The sequence below is a fragment of the Enhydra lutris genome, unplaced genomic scaffold, assembly GCF_002288905.1.
Source record: "Enhydra lutris kenyoni isolate GAN:26980312 unplaced genomic scaffold, ASM228890v2 scaffoldscaffold39, whole genome shotgun sequence".
Classification (NCBI taxonomy): Eukaryota; Metazoa; Chordata; class Mammalia; order Carnivora; family Mustelidae; genus Enhydra; species Enhydra lutris.
The window spans coordinates 19,544,011-19,560,549 of NW_019154123.1; the positions used below are offsets into that span (position 1 = coordinate 19,544,011).

At 40.4% G+C, this 16,539-nt stretch overlaps 1 protein-coding gene across 1 annotated transcript in view; it reads right to left on the reverse strand.

Moving 5' to 3' along the window:
- Nucleotides 1-12,278, reverse strand: part of LOC111154994 (stromal antigen 1) — a 432,305-nt gene extending 420,027 nt beyond the window's left edge. The window contains exon 1 of the mRNA XM_022514974.1: nucleotides 12,073-12,278. The gene's annotated coding sequence lies outside the window, so the exon portion shown is untranslated. The remainder of the gene's footprint in view (nucleotides 1-12,072) is intronic.
- Between the last annotated feature and the right edge of the window lie 4,261 nt (nucleotides 12,279-16,539).

Here is a 16,539-nt window from a genome sequence, read left to right on the forward strand (position 1 = left end):
ACGAGTCTGCTTGGGATTCTTTCTCTCCCTCTGCCCCTCCTGCTCGTTTTCTCTCTCTCTCTCTCTCTCAAATTAATAAATAAATCTTTAAAAAATAAAAAATTAAATTAAATTAAAAATTTTAAAAAGATTTGCTTTAGGAGATTAGACTTTAGAGTCACAAAACACTGGACTCAAGCCTACCACTTTCCAGCTAAGTAATACTGGGAAAAGGTACTTAAACTCTCTACTTCATCTGTGAAATGGGAACATACCAAAGTAAGACTGCTGTGCTATTTAATTACTTTATACTACTTAACAGAGTATTTGACACATCCTCAATAAATGTATAAACTATTATAATCAGTAACCAAATCTGACAATTACATAGTACACAACCTTGCTATGCATCAGAAACTGAGAGATTTGGTGTGAGCTGATCTGGGATAGATCCAAGCCACTGTTAAATTTTTAAAGCTCTCAGGTGATTCTAATATGCAGCCAGTGGCCTACAGACAAAGTTCAAACTCTTCAGTTTGGCACACTAGGAACTCTCATCACTACTTACAGCTCTGTATTTTAATCACTCCTCCATAGGTAACCAATGCTCTGAACACACACTAAACTAATGCTTCATCAACAAGTGGGCTATAGTAGTGCCTCTCAAACATCAGCCTATATCAGAGACACCAGAAGGACCTGTTAAAAATTGCTGGTCTCTGCAAAATTTCTAATTCAGCTGGACTGGGGAGAGGTCCAAGAACGTGCATATTTTTTTTTTTAAGAATTTTTTTTTTTTTAATTTATTTGACAGAGAGAGCGAGATCATAAGTAGGCAGAGAGGCAGGCAGAGAGAGAGAGGGAAGCAGGCTCCCTGCTGAGCAGAGAGCCCGATGCGGGGCTCGATCCCAGAACCCTGAGACCATGACCCGAGCTGAAAGCAGAGGCTTGACCCTCTGAGCCACCCAGGCACCCCAGAACATGCATTTCTTAACAAGCTCCGAGATAACAGTGACACTGCTGGTGCATGGACCACACTTGGAGAACCCACTGGTCCACACTAGATCACAACCTGGTTCCTTTATAGTCACCTAAAATGGCATTCCTATCTCCACCGTACCATTCTTGACTAGCTAACTTTCACTCTTCTTCCAAAATTCACCTTCAGGAAGTATTTGCTCACTTCAACAAACCACCTCAAGGCACTTATTATCTACTATAAAACTTCGCTAGGAAAAAAAAAAAACTACAGAATGTTCTTAGTGGTACACTAACGCTAGCATACACAGACTCTTTCATAAGAATTAGGGGAAAAGGCCTCCTCTAGACAGGTGAATTTTTTAAAAAGTGAAAAGCAAAAGGGGAGTCTGTCAAGCAGAATAAAATCTGGATTTCAGCTGCCACCTACCCTTTTCGCCAGGTACCTTTATGTAGAGCACCAATTCCACAGTCATAATAGCCCTGGCACAGCATTACTAATAAAACACAAAGGAAGAGCACGCAAACCAATCCTGAGTATCAGGAAAGGAGGAAGAGGAAAGAATGAGGAATCAGGTTATCAAGAAAGGACTTGTGGAGAAAGTATCACCTAAGTTCCGAATCATAAATTGCTTTCTCTGTACACAGAGCAACAATGTCTTCATATATATAGTGTATGGCTTACTGTAGATTTCAATAAATTATGAATGACTCTCCATAAATAAAATTATACAAAACCACTTGCTAATCTACCTCTTTCTCAACAAATAAAGAAGCAAACACACACCAACAGCTGGCACCAAAAACTATAAACACTACCTAAATATTAACATTTTGGTCTGTATACTTATCAGCTAGGAGAAAGCACAAATTTTTCTAATAACCAATGGGAGATCAAAGGCAAAAGAAGCCTGCTGAAAATGCACTTGGGTTTTTCTAAATTAAAGACTTTCAAATAAAAACATCTGCATTATCTGATCAGAGCTGATTTCCTGATTATTTCAGTAGGTACTAAAAAACTTAAAGGAATTTTGGAAACTAGGTCCAAGACACTAAGTTTACAATGAAGAAACTGAGGTCCAGAGATGTAATGATTCAAAGACACATAGCTAATTAGTGGTAGAACTATAATTAAAACTCAGGTCTCTAGCCCTTCACTAGTTTTCTCTCTCCTACCCCATGCTTCCTTTACATTTATAAAATAAAATACTAAATAGGGCGCTTGGGTAACTCAGTTAAGTGTCTGACTCTTGATCTCACCTCAGGTCTTGATCTAAGGGTCCTAAGTTCAAGCCTCACATGGGCATGGAGCCTATTAAAAAGTAAAAATACTAAATATCCATAACTTAAAAATGTAGATTAACCAGGGTTTTGTACTCTGTAACCCCATTTTTATGAGAGGAAAAATCAGTCATTTGTCATTTTATCTAGGAACTTACTCAAAGAGGTAACTTTAAACATATATTCTGCTCTTGATAAAATTCATTCCTAGACTTTACTTGCAAAATTATATATGCAAAACCAATATTTATAGATAATAATCCTGATACAGCCAACAAAATTTCGCAATTATCAAAAAGACATTACAATATCTTTCCAAGATGCAGTACATTCTTAAGAAAGAAAAAAGAGCTCAACTTTTGAAATATGTTTAACAATAAGCAGAAAACTCTGGCTATAACCCTCATCTCAATTAACCATAATATCTCATCCTCTGACCATTCTCATTAATAAAGTTTTAATCTGGGGCACCTGGGTGACTCAGTGGGTTAAAGCCTCTGCCTTCAGCTCAGGTCATGATCTCAGGGTCCTGGGATTGAGCCCCGCATCGGGCTCTCTGCTCAGTAGGGAGCCTGCTTCCTCCTCTCTCTGCCTGCCTCTCTGCCTGCCTCTCTGCTTACTTGTGATCTCAGTCTCCGTCAAATAAATAAAATCTTTTAAAAAATAAAATAAACTTTTAATCTACTGCTAGTTCAATGTGCCGATAAGAACCAATTAATTAAAATGCTTTCCTTCAGGAAAGTAACCTCCTTATTTACCCATAATTTTATTCACCTTTTAAATTTAAGATTACTGAACTTATAATTTATGTGCAATGCAATAGTCTATTAGTTTAACTTCTATTTAGCTTCTATTTAACTTCTATTTAGCTTTAACTTCTACAACAACCCATGACAGAAGTATACTTTTATTCCCATTTTAGAGATGAGAAAACTGAAGGTAAGAGAGGTTATTAAAAAACTCACCCAAGTGGGGCGACTGGATGGCTCCGTTGTTAAGTGTCTGCCTTCGGCTCAGGTCATGATCCTAGGATCCTGGGATCAAGCCCCACATTGGGCTCCCTGCTTGGCAGTAAGCCTGCTTCTCCCTTTCCCACTCCCCCTGCTTGTGTTCCCTCTCTCTCGCTGTCTCTGTCAAATAAATAAATAAAATCTTTAAAAAAAAAAAGAAAGAAAGAAAGAACGAACTCACCCAAGTTTACATACCTAGGAAGGGGCTGCATTAGAATTTAACACAGGCAGTGTGACTCAGGTGCCAGGAACTCTCTTGAACAATGTCTTTCTTAGTCATTTATCATGTGACAGTGCTTCCTTCAGGTGTAAACATATGAACTTTTTCACTACCCTCAGCAACACAAGATACACGGTAAAACATTTTCTTCCCAAAATGTAATTTAAGTTTGAACAATAAAGTAGAACACAACTTATGCAATTTTAGCTTTTATATCTTGCATTATGTCATAAAAATTTCTGCATATTTGCTACTTTATACTATCGCTACCAGAGAACAGAAGAAGCCTACCTCTCAGTGCTGTAAATGAGATAGGAAAAATACTAACCTGATACAATAAGGGTCAACAGAGCTTTAGAATAAAAGAAGGAATCAAGTACCTCAAAAGAGACTAAGGTCATGTTCATGCTTGACTATGTATAAAGCACACTTTGCCTAAGATTGAGAAGATAGGCAATGGTGTCTCAAACATCTACCTGGGCCTTTACAGAATTCAACAACTATGAAGAGAAATTTTGCCAGAGAGCCTAAAAACAGTAAAGGTAATATGTAATTATTAATGTTACTTTGATCAGAAAATAAAGGGACTCTGCGGAAGAACTCTTCTGACTCTTATCACTTCCAAAACATAATGTATTTACTATTTGGAGTGAACTGACAGGGAGAAAGCCATCTCCCCTTAATTTTGCAAGTTAAGCTTCCGAAGTATCTTGAACCTAACCCCCTCCATAGCATTTCAGGCGTTATTCCTATTAGTTTGTTTTGTTGCTTTATTATTGTAAGATGTTTACTGGTACATAGTAAATACTCAGTGAGTATTTTCTTTTACACTTATTAACACCAGAACAAAGACATGGGGAGATGGGCTAGGATACAAGTATGTAATCCAACTTGCTGTAAGCATAAAACTCAAAGAGAAGCACAGTACAGATAAAGGGCTGAAAAGCCAAACTGTAGCCATGCGAGAAATACGAGGAAAACTTAATCCCAAACAACATAGGGAAAATTAAGAAAATTCATCAGGCAGTTCTGGGAGACAGTTCTCCATGGGTCTCTCACTTTTCTGGATGTCTTGAAAACAGAGGCACTAAATGCCTGTGTCCCAAACTTTTCAAGATTATCTATATAGTGAACAGTCTTGGAAAGAGAAATAGCATCTCCAGAGAAAAGGGGAACCATGCTTACTATCCATTAAAAAGACTCAAGTTTTCCTAGGCTTAAGATTCATCTCCTGTAACCCAACCCAATGCATGTGCAGATGTCCTATCTTTACATTACCATAGTGTGTGCAAACTGGGGCTCAGAGATCGGATGCAAATGCTGATGCTGTCATTTATTAGCTGCATAGTCTTGAGACAATTAGTCTACAACACTAAAGGATACTATTGCAGTATGACCACCACCACTTACCACTACTGCTATTGCTGTAGTGCACTGCTCTCTTTGACCAAGGAGCCTCATCCCAGTATCCATTACACTGTGGCAGGTTAACTTGTTAGCCTTCAAGTACAATAAAATCTCAGGCCTCTAACCATTCATGACAGGCATTAGCACATAATCAATGTTTACTATAAACGAAAAAGAGATTCTACTTCCACATTATCAGAAAAAAGCAAAACATGGGATGCCTAGGTGGCTCGGTTGGTTAAGCATCTGCCTTCTGCTCAGGTCATGTTCCAGGGTCCTGGGATCAAGTCCTGCATCTACATTGGGCTCCTTGCTCAGTGGGTAGCCTGCTTCTCCCTCTGTCTTCCTTTTCCCCTGCCTCTGCTTTCTCTCTAGTAAATAAATAAAATCTTTAAAAAAAAAAATAAATAAATAACACAGCTTCAAAACACAAGCCAAAAATTGACAGAATTAAAGGCGGAAAAGACAACTGCATGAAACAGAAATTGGATATTTTAACCTCTCAGCCACTGATAAAACGATAACCCCTTCCCAAAAAAAAAAAAAAACCAGCAAATACAGAAATGATTTGAAAAGGCCAGCAAAACACCTTAACCTAATTGATGTTTACAGAATACTACACCCAACAACTGCACAATACATTCTTTTCAACTGTAAAAAGTTCATTTACCAAGATAGAACATAAAACAAGATTCAATAAATTTAAAGGGATTAAAATCATACAGAATATATTATCTGACCTCAAAAGGAGATTAAGTTAGAAATCAATAAGATACCTAAAATCATCCCAAATATTTGAAAATTACATACACTTTTAAGTAACCCACATGTCAAAGAAGAAATTACAAAGCAAATTGGAAATTATTTCAAATTGAGTAACAAAAAATACAACATATCAAAATTTGTGGAATACAGCAATGCTTACAGGAAAAGTGATAGTTTTGAATGCTTAAATTAAAAAACAAAAACAAGAAATGTCTAAAATATATAACTTAAGATTCCACTTTAAGAAGCTAGAAAATAAGAGCAAAAATGTGGAAGACAGAAAATTATAAGGAAAAGAACAAATGAGATAGAGAAGATAGAGAAAACTAGCAATGTCATTACTTGAAAAGGTAACAATACTGGTAAACCAAGAATGATACTGGTCAAGAAAAAAAGTGTACTAACAACACAAGAAATTAAAGAAGAGCTATCACTACAGAGCCTACAGGCATTAGAAGGATTACAATGGAATCTTATAAACAATTATATCAATAAATGAAAGGAGATAAACAAACATCTTTAAAAATACAACTTACCAAAACTGACAAGATGAAACAAAACCTAAATAGCCATACGTCTAATAATAAAACTGAATTGGACTACTACCAAAAACCCTCCCACAAAGAAAAATTCCAAGTCTCGATGGTATCACTGAATTCTAACAAACATTCAATTAAGAATATCAATGCTAAACAAATTCTTTCAGTAAATAAAGGAACACCTCCCAACCTATTTTTTGAGACCATCATAATCATTACACTGAAATCTGACAAAGACATTACAACCAAAGAAAACTACAAAGCAATATCCCTCATGAATATCCCAAATCCCTAACATTAAATATAAAAAAGATAATACTCTGTGACAACATGAAATTAACCTAGGAATCAAGGTTATTTTGACTCTCAAAAACCACCATTTCTTTATTCATTCTACCACCATTTTGGCTATTAGGACACCTGGGTGGCTCAGTCGGTTAACCATCTGCCTTTGGTCATGATTCCAGGGTTCTGAGCTACAGTCCCACTGTTTTTCCCTCTGCCTGCCACCACCACACCATGCCCCGCTTGTGTGCCAAATGCACACGCACTCTCTCACACTCTCCCTGACAAATAAATAAACTAAATCTTCAGAAATAAACAAAAAGTAAATTTTGACTACTGCGAGCAAAGTTACTGTGAACATTTTTATTCACATGTTATCTTCAACTTACTAGATAAATCAAATTTTTCTGCAAAATGGCTGTCAATCTATACTCCTGCCAAAAATGGGAGTATAATTTCTCCACATTCTCAGCAACACTTGATATTATCAGAATGCTTAATGTTTACCAATTTGATAAAAGTGAAACTATTTCTTCTTGTGGTTTTCCTCTGTACTATTCTGATTACCAAAGTTCAATGCTTTTCCAACTCTGACTCATGGTATCACTTAGGTGAGTTGCAACCAACATTCTTAATTTAAAAAACAAAATGAGAAAATATCAGAGGGCACTGCATAAAGGTTAAATGTTATTTCGTGAAACTTCTATTTCCATTGTGTATATGCTTATACTGGGTCACAATATAAATTATTTTTGTTAACTGTATGCTTCTAGCAAGTTAAAAGTCATTTTTTTAAAAGATTTTATTTATTTATTTGACAGACAGAGATCACAAGTAGGCAGAGAGGTAGGCAGAGAGAGAGAGGAGGAAGCAGGCTCTCAGCTGAGCAGAGAGCCCGATGTGGGGCTCGATCCCAGGACCCTGGGATCATGACCCGAGCCGAAGGCAGAGGCTTTAACCCACTGAGCCACACAGGTGCCCCCTTAAAAGTCATTTTTATAGCTGTTTCTTTACAGCAAAACTCTATAGAGACATCTGGGCAACTTATTAGGGCACCATTCAGGACCATGACACAAAGGAATGTATTTTATGAAAATAGGACCTGAGATGTCCTTCCAGCATAAACTGGCAAAAACAGAATCAGAAGAGGGAAAAGAAAAAAACTTGAGGGAAGCAATAAGGGGTGAATTATATGGAGAAAAGATTCTACAAAACCAACTGATCTATGACCTACTTAAAGCTCACTTCAAAATAATCACATTTCTCAATAAACAAGGTTTCTCTCAGCACTAAGACAGAAAGCTGGGCTCCTATCCTTTCTTAACTATTGAAATGACAGAAAACTGACCCCTCCTTCTCTAGAGACATAATTCCCATCTCAAGATTCATCTCATTCTAGGCCTCATACAACAGTATTCTTTTAGGTCTCTGCTTTCTACTCTTCCCTAAGGAGTGTCACAGTAACTAGAGACATCTTAATTCCAAAGACTTATATGTTTATTCAGTTAACAAAGATTTACCAAGCCCCTAATATATCCATCCCCTCTCTATTAAGAAATTAAGTTGTATCTCCCTCACAATTTTAACTCCTTGTTATATTCTTAAAGATTATTTATTTATTTATTTGACAGAGCGAGAAAGACACAGTGAGAGAGGCAACACAAGCAGGAAGAATGGGAGAGGGAGAAGCAGGCTTCCTGTGGAGCAGGGAGCCGATGTGAGGCTGATCCCAGATCCCTGGGATCATGACCTGAGCCAAAGGTAGACACTTAACGACTGAGCCTCCCAGGCACCTCATCCTTGTTATATTTATTAAAGCTTGATATCCTTAACTAAAACTAATCGCCTCCTCTTGAAAATATTTTTCTTAGACTCAAACCATCCCACATACCATGACCCAACTTCTGCGATCTTCTCAGTTCAACCAACAGTATCCCTACTCTAACCCTTTCAAATAACTATCCTTTTTCATAAGAATTTCTTCCTCACAAACTGTGGACTAATCATACCACAACAATTGCCTGGTGCAATGAGTGTGAATCTACCCGTTACTTAATAGTAGTGTTATCTTGAGCTTTAAAATCTCTTACCTTATGAGACTCAATCTCATCTCTAAAATGGCTAAAACAATAGGTATCAAGGAATAATGATAATTACATAATCTCCTATTGCCTTTCTTATTACCTAAAGTTTACTATAATTGTAGTTTTTAATTTCCTCTAAATGCAATAAAATGTTTTCATAGAGACACTTAAAGTGAGATACCAGGAAATATGGGAAGGAAAGGTTTAAAGACATATAAGTAAACTCATCACATCGGTTATTGCTGTCCTTCTGTGCTCTGCTCCTACGTATATCCAGATTCTAAAAAGGCAAAAGTAAAAACACTTCTTTCCCAATGGCAGCAAAATTTTAAGAACCCTCAATGACCCACACCCTATAAATTCCACTCCCTTTGACTGTGGGGAGACCTGTAAATATAATGGGATACCATCACTCCAGTGGTTGTTATAAGGCAAATAGATTTTGCATATGTATTTAAGGTTCCTGATCAGTGGAATGGCCCAAAAGGAAATTATCCTGGGTGGGTCTGACTGGACCAGATGAGCTTTAAAAAAGGGTCTTAAAGGAGAGTTTAGAGGTCAGATGGAGGAAGTCAAGGAGACTGGATCCTGCTTGTCTGAATAAAAGTAACCATAATCATATGGGAACCGCTTATGTGGACTAGTGGTAAACTAACCAAAAGGTGGCAAAAAGAGGGCCTTACAGCGTCAAGGAAATTAACTGTACCAACATGTACTAAGCCTGCAAAAACACTCTAAACCTCAGATAAAAACTGTAGCCACAGCTGACATCTTGATGAGATGATCTGGTGAGATGTTTTACATTTCCAGCTACTAAGTCCAGCTACCACGTACCCAGATTGCTCACCTATAGAAACTGTGATACAGTAACTGGATGTTGTTTAAGCTGCTAAATTAGTTGTACTATGCTATACATCAAAAGAAAATGAATACACTCCCTCAGTACAGGACCAAGCAGCAAAGGAAAAACGGGGAAGATGAAACAGGACTTCAGCTGCCTCCATTTTGACCTCCATTTTGCCTCAGTCTGTACTTTCTTATTAATTAAGCTCTTCTTTCTGGCTCCTCTCTTAAACCAGCAAAGCATCCCCTGATAGGAACCAAACTACACCCACAACCAATAAGAACTGCCCTGGGCCACCAAGACCCCATGTGAGGAACTCTAGGACAATGACTGACTTGACCTTCACTGTCCCCCCTGCATGTACCCACCCACCTTTGATTCACATTTTCCTTACAGAAACCTGGAAGTTTTAGCATTTGGGAGAAACAGTTCTCCCAGTGTTTGCCTCACTGAAATAAACTTGTTTCACCACCTTTTGTCTCTTAGCCTTTGGATTTTGTCAGCAGGAAGTGCCTGGACCTAGTCTGTTTGGGACCCCTAGAGCCAGATGCTCTTGTACCCCTAAACCCAGGCTAAAAACAGATGCATTTTTTTGCATTAGACCTCCCTCACAGCACTGATTATGAAGATACACAGATCCAGAATCAAGGGGAAAAGGTAAAAACTGCATAAAATGTTTGAAGTTTTAACTATTAAAAAAGGCTTTTTCATACAGATCTTGTTAAACTATCATATAATTTAACACCTTCATTTTAGTGATGAGGAAAGTAAAGCTCAAAGAGTGACACCCCAAAAGATGCAAAAGATGACAAACTTAAGGAATGTTTATTAAAGTAACTTCAGTCCAGGGCTCTTTCCCCTACACCACAGCCCTCCCTAAGGCTTTGAAAGAGCCATTCGAATCAACAGTAATTGTATCACTGTCTTCAACGAAGGAATCCAAGTAACATAATTTCCCATATTTCCCATCTATTTCAGTATCTCCTACCTGTCAGAACATCAAAAACTAAAGTGGATACTGAGAAATTTCCACTCAACAGTAACTTGTTTGGTTGTAAAAACGACCACTGGTAAACCACTTAAATAAATTTAAAATACATTCTAAAAAATATAAAGAAAAAAAAAATTAGAACACCTGTAGGTTTTCCAGAACTTTATTTAGAAAGCAAAAAATTTGTGTTTTAAGTGTAAGTTATGTTGTAAGTTGTAAAATCAAAAGCAAACAGACAACCTTTCCGGATCTTTCAATATATCCCCCCCTTCTGTAATTTTTTAAAAATCTAATATTATCACTACAAATATGAAAACACAGTACAATATATATACAATAAATAAATCGTTTTTAGTTTCACTGTTGTGTGTACTTTCCTAGGTATATCACCATCAAAATTTGCAGTTTTCTTCAAAATTTGCAGTTTTCTTAAAAACACACGGAAAACTAAAAGCTAGAGTCATACTCAAATTCCACATAAATCACAAATCACTGAACTTTCTCTATACCAATTCAAATACTTTTACACTGTATTTCCTAAGAAGATGCAAAATATACTCCTTTCTAGTCACGACCACAATTAGGAATAAACTATATTCATCATCTTAACAAGAACTTTAACAGCAAATAATTCGCTATCGTCACATACACACAGCATTGTTTTGGGTCTATAAGCTTCCGAAACCATCCCACGATTTATACGCCCCGGGCACGATTCTCTGCAATGTGAAGAGAATCGATAACATTTCAAATGTGGGTAGAAAGGGTGACGTGACAATCCTAAGACCTGAACATTTTTTTCAGTCCCTAGAGCACACATGAAGCACCCAGTTCAGACCCTCCAATCAAGGCCCAGGTCCAACTCCAGGCAATCCAGTTTCCCAGCTCTTCACCCCGCCCCCACCCCGAGAAAGGAGGGAAAACAACTTTTATTGGCCTCTTCTCCGGGGGAATTGGCAAACTAGCGGGGCAGTGCTCTGGCCTGAACACGTTTCACAGGGAGGCCTCCGTCGGGGGCGGGGAAGGCAGATAGCGGGAAAGCCCGGCTTCGACGCCCCTTCTTCCCCAGTCGCCAACCCCCTGCCCCACCCCACTAAACAGCAGCCTCGGCCGGCCGCTACGCCGAGCGACCCCCAGGCCCCTCCGCGGAGGCGAGCTCGTTGTCATGTGACGACGACGCCGCTAAAACACCGCAGAAACGCAGGGCGGCGGGCGGCGGACAGCATTCGCACTAGCCCGCCTCGGCCCGGCCCGCCGGGCGCGGACGAGTCCCGAGAGTCCGGGCGGGGGGGGGGGGGGGGGGCGGAGGGCTGGCTTGGCGGCGGGCCCGAGCGCGCCACAAAGGCTTCCGCGCCCGTAGCTGTAGTGCCCGAGCAGGCGGGGGCAGAATTTTCGGGCCCGCGGGAGGGGTGGGGAGGAACGAGGGCTCCGGGGTGCCCGCCGCGCCCACAGGCGCCCCCCGGGGCGCCTGGACAACCAACGACTGCCGCGCCCCGCACAGGCCCGCGCGGCCTCCCTCCCCCGCGCGGGGCCCGCGCCCGGCCCGCCCGCCCGCTCCTCGCCCGCGCTCCCTCGCTCTCTCGCTCTCGCCCGGCCTCCATCTTGGATCCGCGCTTCCAGCCCCCGCGCCGCTGCCGCCGCATTCCCCCTTTCCCGCCCCCCGCCGCCGTCGCCGCCGCCCGCACTCACCTCAGCTGCCCATCCGGGCGCCGCTGGCCGTCGACCTAGTTTCCCCCCAAAAGTCTCCGGTGTGTTATTCCCGATGTGGGGGGGTTGTTACGGGGTGGTCGCCGGGGGTTCGGGAGCGGGGGCCGCGCCTTCAACGGAGCTGCAATCCTAACCCGCCATCTGGTGGCATTTTCCACACGCCAATGGCGCCGCTGCAGACTTGGGTCCGGACCGCCCTCTGCTGGCCGCGACGCTTACTGCCTAGCTGACGGGACGGGCCTGCCCGGAAAAGGGAGGGAGCTGAGGCGCGAGCTGGGGGCCGTGGCGGGGACGCGCGCAAACGCTTTCCAGTGGGGATTGCACGCACGCGCACCAGCGGGGCGGGAAACGTGGCCGCTGCGTGGAGACCCCGCCCCCGCGCAGAGCGGTAGCCTAGCTCAGCCAATCGCAATTAGCGGACACCTTTCGGTGAGGACGTTGTAGATGGTTCTTGGGCCGCCTGAGGCTGGCGGAAGGACGGCCACGGTGGCGCCTGCGCGCCCCGCTAGCCGAGTTGCCGCCCGCCATTTTTGGAGCTTTTCTGAGACCTGGGAGGGAGACCCGCCCCCGGCCCCTTCACCGAGGCCCCTCCCCAGGTCTCGAGACTAGTGCTTCTCTGCCGCTCCGCTTGAGTCGTGCTGTCCGTGTCCGACGTTGGGTCGCCCGTTGCGGAAATGGGAAGGAGTAAAGGAGCCAAAGCCTTCTCCCGCCTCTCCTGGGTTTGAAGAGGGTCTCTGAGCTTAGCATTGTGTTAGCTATACTTATTGTTGACTGTTGGCAAGGGGCTTTCTCGAATAAGGGTGAAAAGGTTTCGAGAACTGTTCAGGCCCTCCCGTGCCAATCTAGACGCTACAGTGCCTGCTCCAGGCCGATTGGCGTCGTCCCTGCCTCTGTAAAGCAGATCCACTCCTTAGTGCTGGCTTTGCATAAGGCGGCAGCATTGGCTAGTTAGTGAAAAAGGAATGTAGCTAGACCGGGAAAATACAGCCTCAGCTTTGGAATGCGATTTCTCTTCCCACAAGATATTTTCAGTGCCTCTGAAATGGACGTGAGAATTGACTAACGTGAGATCGTGATCAAAATATGCCGTTGAACGTCGCCTCTTCCTACCCGCGCGTTTCCGTGACGGTGGCTCCTTTTACCTGCTCACAACTTTTCAGTACAAAAGTGAATCCTTAATCTCCCAGCTCATCAACCCAATTTGTGACTAAATTCTCTGTTGCTAGAGCCAGCTCTGTTTTAATATTGCCTTAGAATCGCTCAATTCCTTTATAGTCCTCAGAGCCAATCTCCAGTAAATTACCCCAATTTCTGGTTTCTTTCCGAAAAGGGCACAAAGTGTGTGGCTGTTTGACTGGAGGAAGTCGCAACCGACCTAAACACAACACACGCACACGCACTAATCTCTGGTTGATTTCTTTTATATTCTTTGCAAAGACTGTTTACAGCTTTCCTTGTTATTAAAGGTGCCAGGCGCAGTCTATACTAAAAGATAACTTCATTTAGTTTCCAGGGATCAAAGCAATGGGATTATAAATTCTCTAGTTTGATATTCTCTCCATCTTGAAGTATCTGTAGTCACATTGTGTTCCTGATCTCAAAAATTCTCACCAAATCAACCTGTTCTCTTTTTTCCAAAGCCAGTCTTCCTTGGACTGTGTAAGCCATCCCTTCTCACTTCCCTCCACCACTACTTTTGTAAGGTCTTGTTTCTTCAATGTCCTTACCCACCAGCTTCTAACTTTTTGCTTTTCAACACACCATTACCGCTGTCTTTTTTAAAATTCCAGTGCTACTATTCTCTCCAGGTACTGTATTATCAACCTTTCTTTCACACATATTTCTGAAAAGAAGCAGTCACCGCCTTCATTTGCACTTTATTCCTTAGCTTACTCAGACTTCATAACAACAAAATGAACTTACACTTTAAGATTGACAGTTATAATTTCCAACCATTTTCTCCTTCTTCATTTTCTTGGCATATCCAACCCCTAGACCCTTCTTAAAATCCTACTTACCTTTATTTAAGGACAATTCCTGATTTCTACAACCTACCTGGTTTACTGGTTTTATTCCTTTGCTAGCTCCTCTTCTTCATCCCACAGTTCAACTCCTAACTGTCCTTGACCACATTCTTGCACTTTAAAAGTCTCCCAAAATTACTGTTTCTGATTTTTCCTCATCTAAGATTCCTCATGTTCCGCTTACTTGACAGGAAGCTCCAGCTCAAAATTTAAACATTTAAAATAATGCTTTCTTAAAATTCAGATTTCCTCATTTCTCTTAACATTGTAATCTCTGTAGTAATTAAGAACAAGGAATTTGAAACAATACTGCTCTAGAAACCTGTGTGACCTTGGACAAATCTCTTTGTGCCTCAGTTTCCTCAGTCGGAAAAAACAATGGTACCTATCTCACAGAGTCACTGTGAGTATTAAACAAATTAACAATTATATAGAAATGCCATTGGTATTATTGCCGTGTTATTTTTATCTTGCTAAGAACTTTTTAGCAATTTTTTAAAATAAACAAGGGCACAGAGTAGTCAACTGAGTTTAGAGAAATCTAAAATTTTCTTTATTTTGCCCTCTCACTTAACTCAGTAGTTAAGCTGATGTTTATAAATAATTACCTAGTGTCCTATGTTCTAAATTGTAAGACTAGGCTTGACTCCACCATAACAAGTATAATAGCCTTCTAAAAAGTCTTTGTCTTTCATTCACCACCCTAAAAAAAACGCACAAAAGCTTCTGTATTCCTATAGTTTATAAAATATAATCAAAAATACTTAATGGTATGCAAGAAATGACTTGATCTTTTTCCAATTTCTGTATCTTTCTTCACAAATTCTTCATATTAGTTGATTTAGTCTGAAAAATCATAAATAAAAACAAACAATAGGTACATTTAAAGTTTAGCTATTTGGTAAAATAAAGTAATGGTTACCATAATGTGTTGACTTTATTATGTAATCACACATCTCCCAGGAGCCTCTGCATTTGTGAAATTCTTAAGATTCCAAAATTCTTGGCAAAGATTTTCAAATACCACAATTTTCATGAACAGCTTCAAGCCATAGGTATGAACAAAATATCAAAAGCGATATCTGAGGGGCGCCTGGGTGGCTCAGTGGGTTAAAGCCTCTGCCTTCGGCTCAGGTCATGATCCCAGAGTCCTGGGATCGAGCCCCGCATCGGACTCTCTGCTCGGCAGGGAGCCTGTTTCCTCCTCTCTCTCTGCCTGCCTCTCTGCCTACTTGTGATTTCTGTCTGTCAAATAAATAAATAAAATCTTTAAAAAAAAAAAAAAAGCGATATCTGAAACTAGTGTGGGTAGTAGCTCAAGATTCTTAAATATTATTTAGGGTAGGGGTGCCTGGGTGGCTCAGTGGATTAAGCTTCTGACTATTGATCTCAGCTCAGGTCTTGATCTCAGGATTGTGAGTTCAAGGCCCATGGTGACTCCACACTGGGCATGGATCTGACTTAAAAAAAAAAAAAATTTTTTTTTTAATTACTTAGGATAGGGAATATAGTATTGGTAGAGCAACCATTTGCTTAGTCCACATTTCTTATTGACCTTGGTATTCTACTTCATTGCTTATTTCAAATGATCTGAAATGAGCCCTGGCCAATTTGAAGTTTCATTCTTAATGGGTTAGATGTCTAAAAAGGAAGACACATACCCATTAGTTTTATTGCAACTCAGTTTCTTAGCCAACCTGGCACAAAAGTAGATATTTAGTATTATATATTTAAAAATTGCATTTGCAGAGTTATACATCAATGTATTGTAAGTGTAATATAAATGCATTGAAGAATAAATGGTTAACATTTATTAATGAATACCATGAAGAACTTTGCCTTATAATACAAAAAGCTAGTTGGTGACTATTTACTTATTTATTTATAAAAGATCTATTTATTTATTTAAGTAATCTCTACACCCAGTGTGGGCTCAAACTCGTGACTCCGAGATTAAAAGTGACATGCTCTACTGACAGCCAGCCAGGTACCCCCAGTTTGTGACTATTTAGATGACAAATTAACTTTAAAATTTGTCTTTTTCCAGTTTGGATAATTTTAGCACAAATAAGATTTCAGAATTATCCTATTGACCTTTAAGTTCTGCTTGTAGTGAAAGATATTCAGCCAACTTGTTCTCATAATGATAATGATGGTGTTCCTTTCATGGAAGTCTCTTTTTATTTTAATGATTTTATGATTTTAGAGCAGTTTTAGGTACAATAAAGGAAGGTATGGAAGGAGGAAAGAATGGAGATTTCCCCTATAACCCCTGCCCACAACATGCATGGCCTCCTTCCCCATTATCAATATTACTCACCAGAATGATATATTTGTTACCAAAGATGAACCTATATTGACACATCATAAACACCCAAACTACATAGTTTACCTTAGGGTTCACTCTTGATGATTTATATTCTGC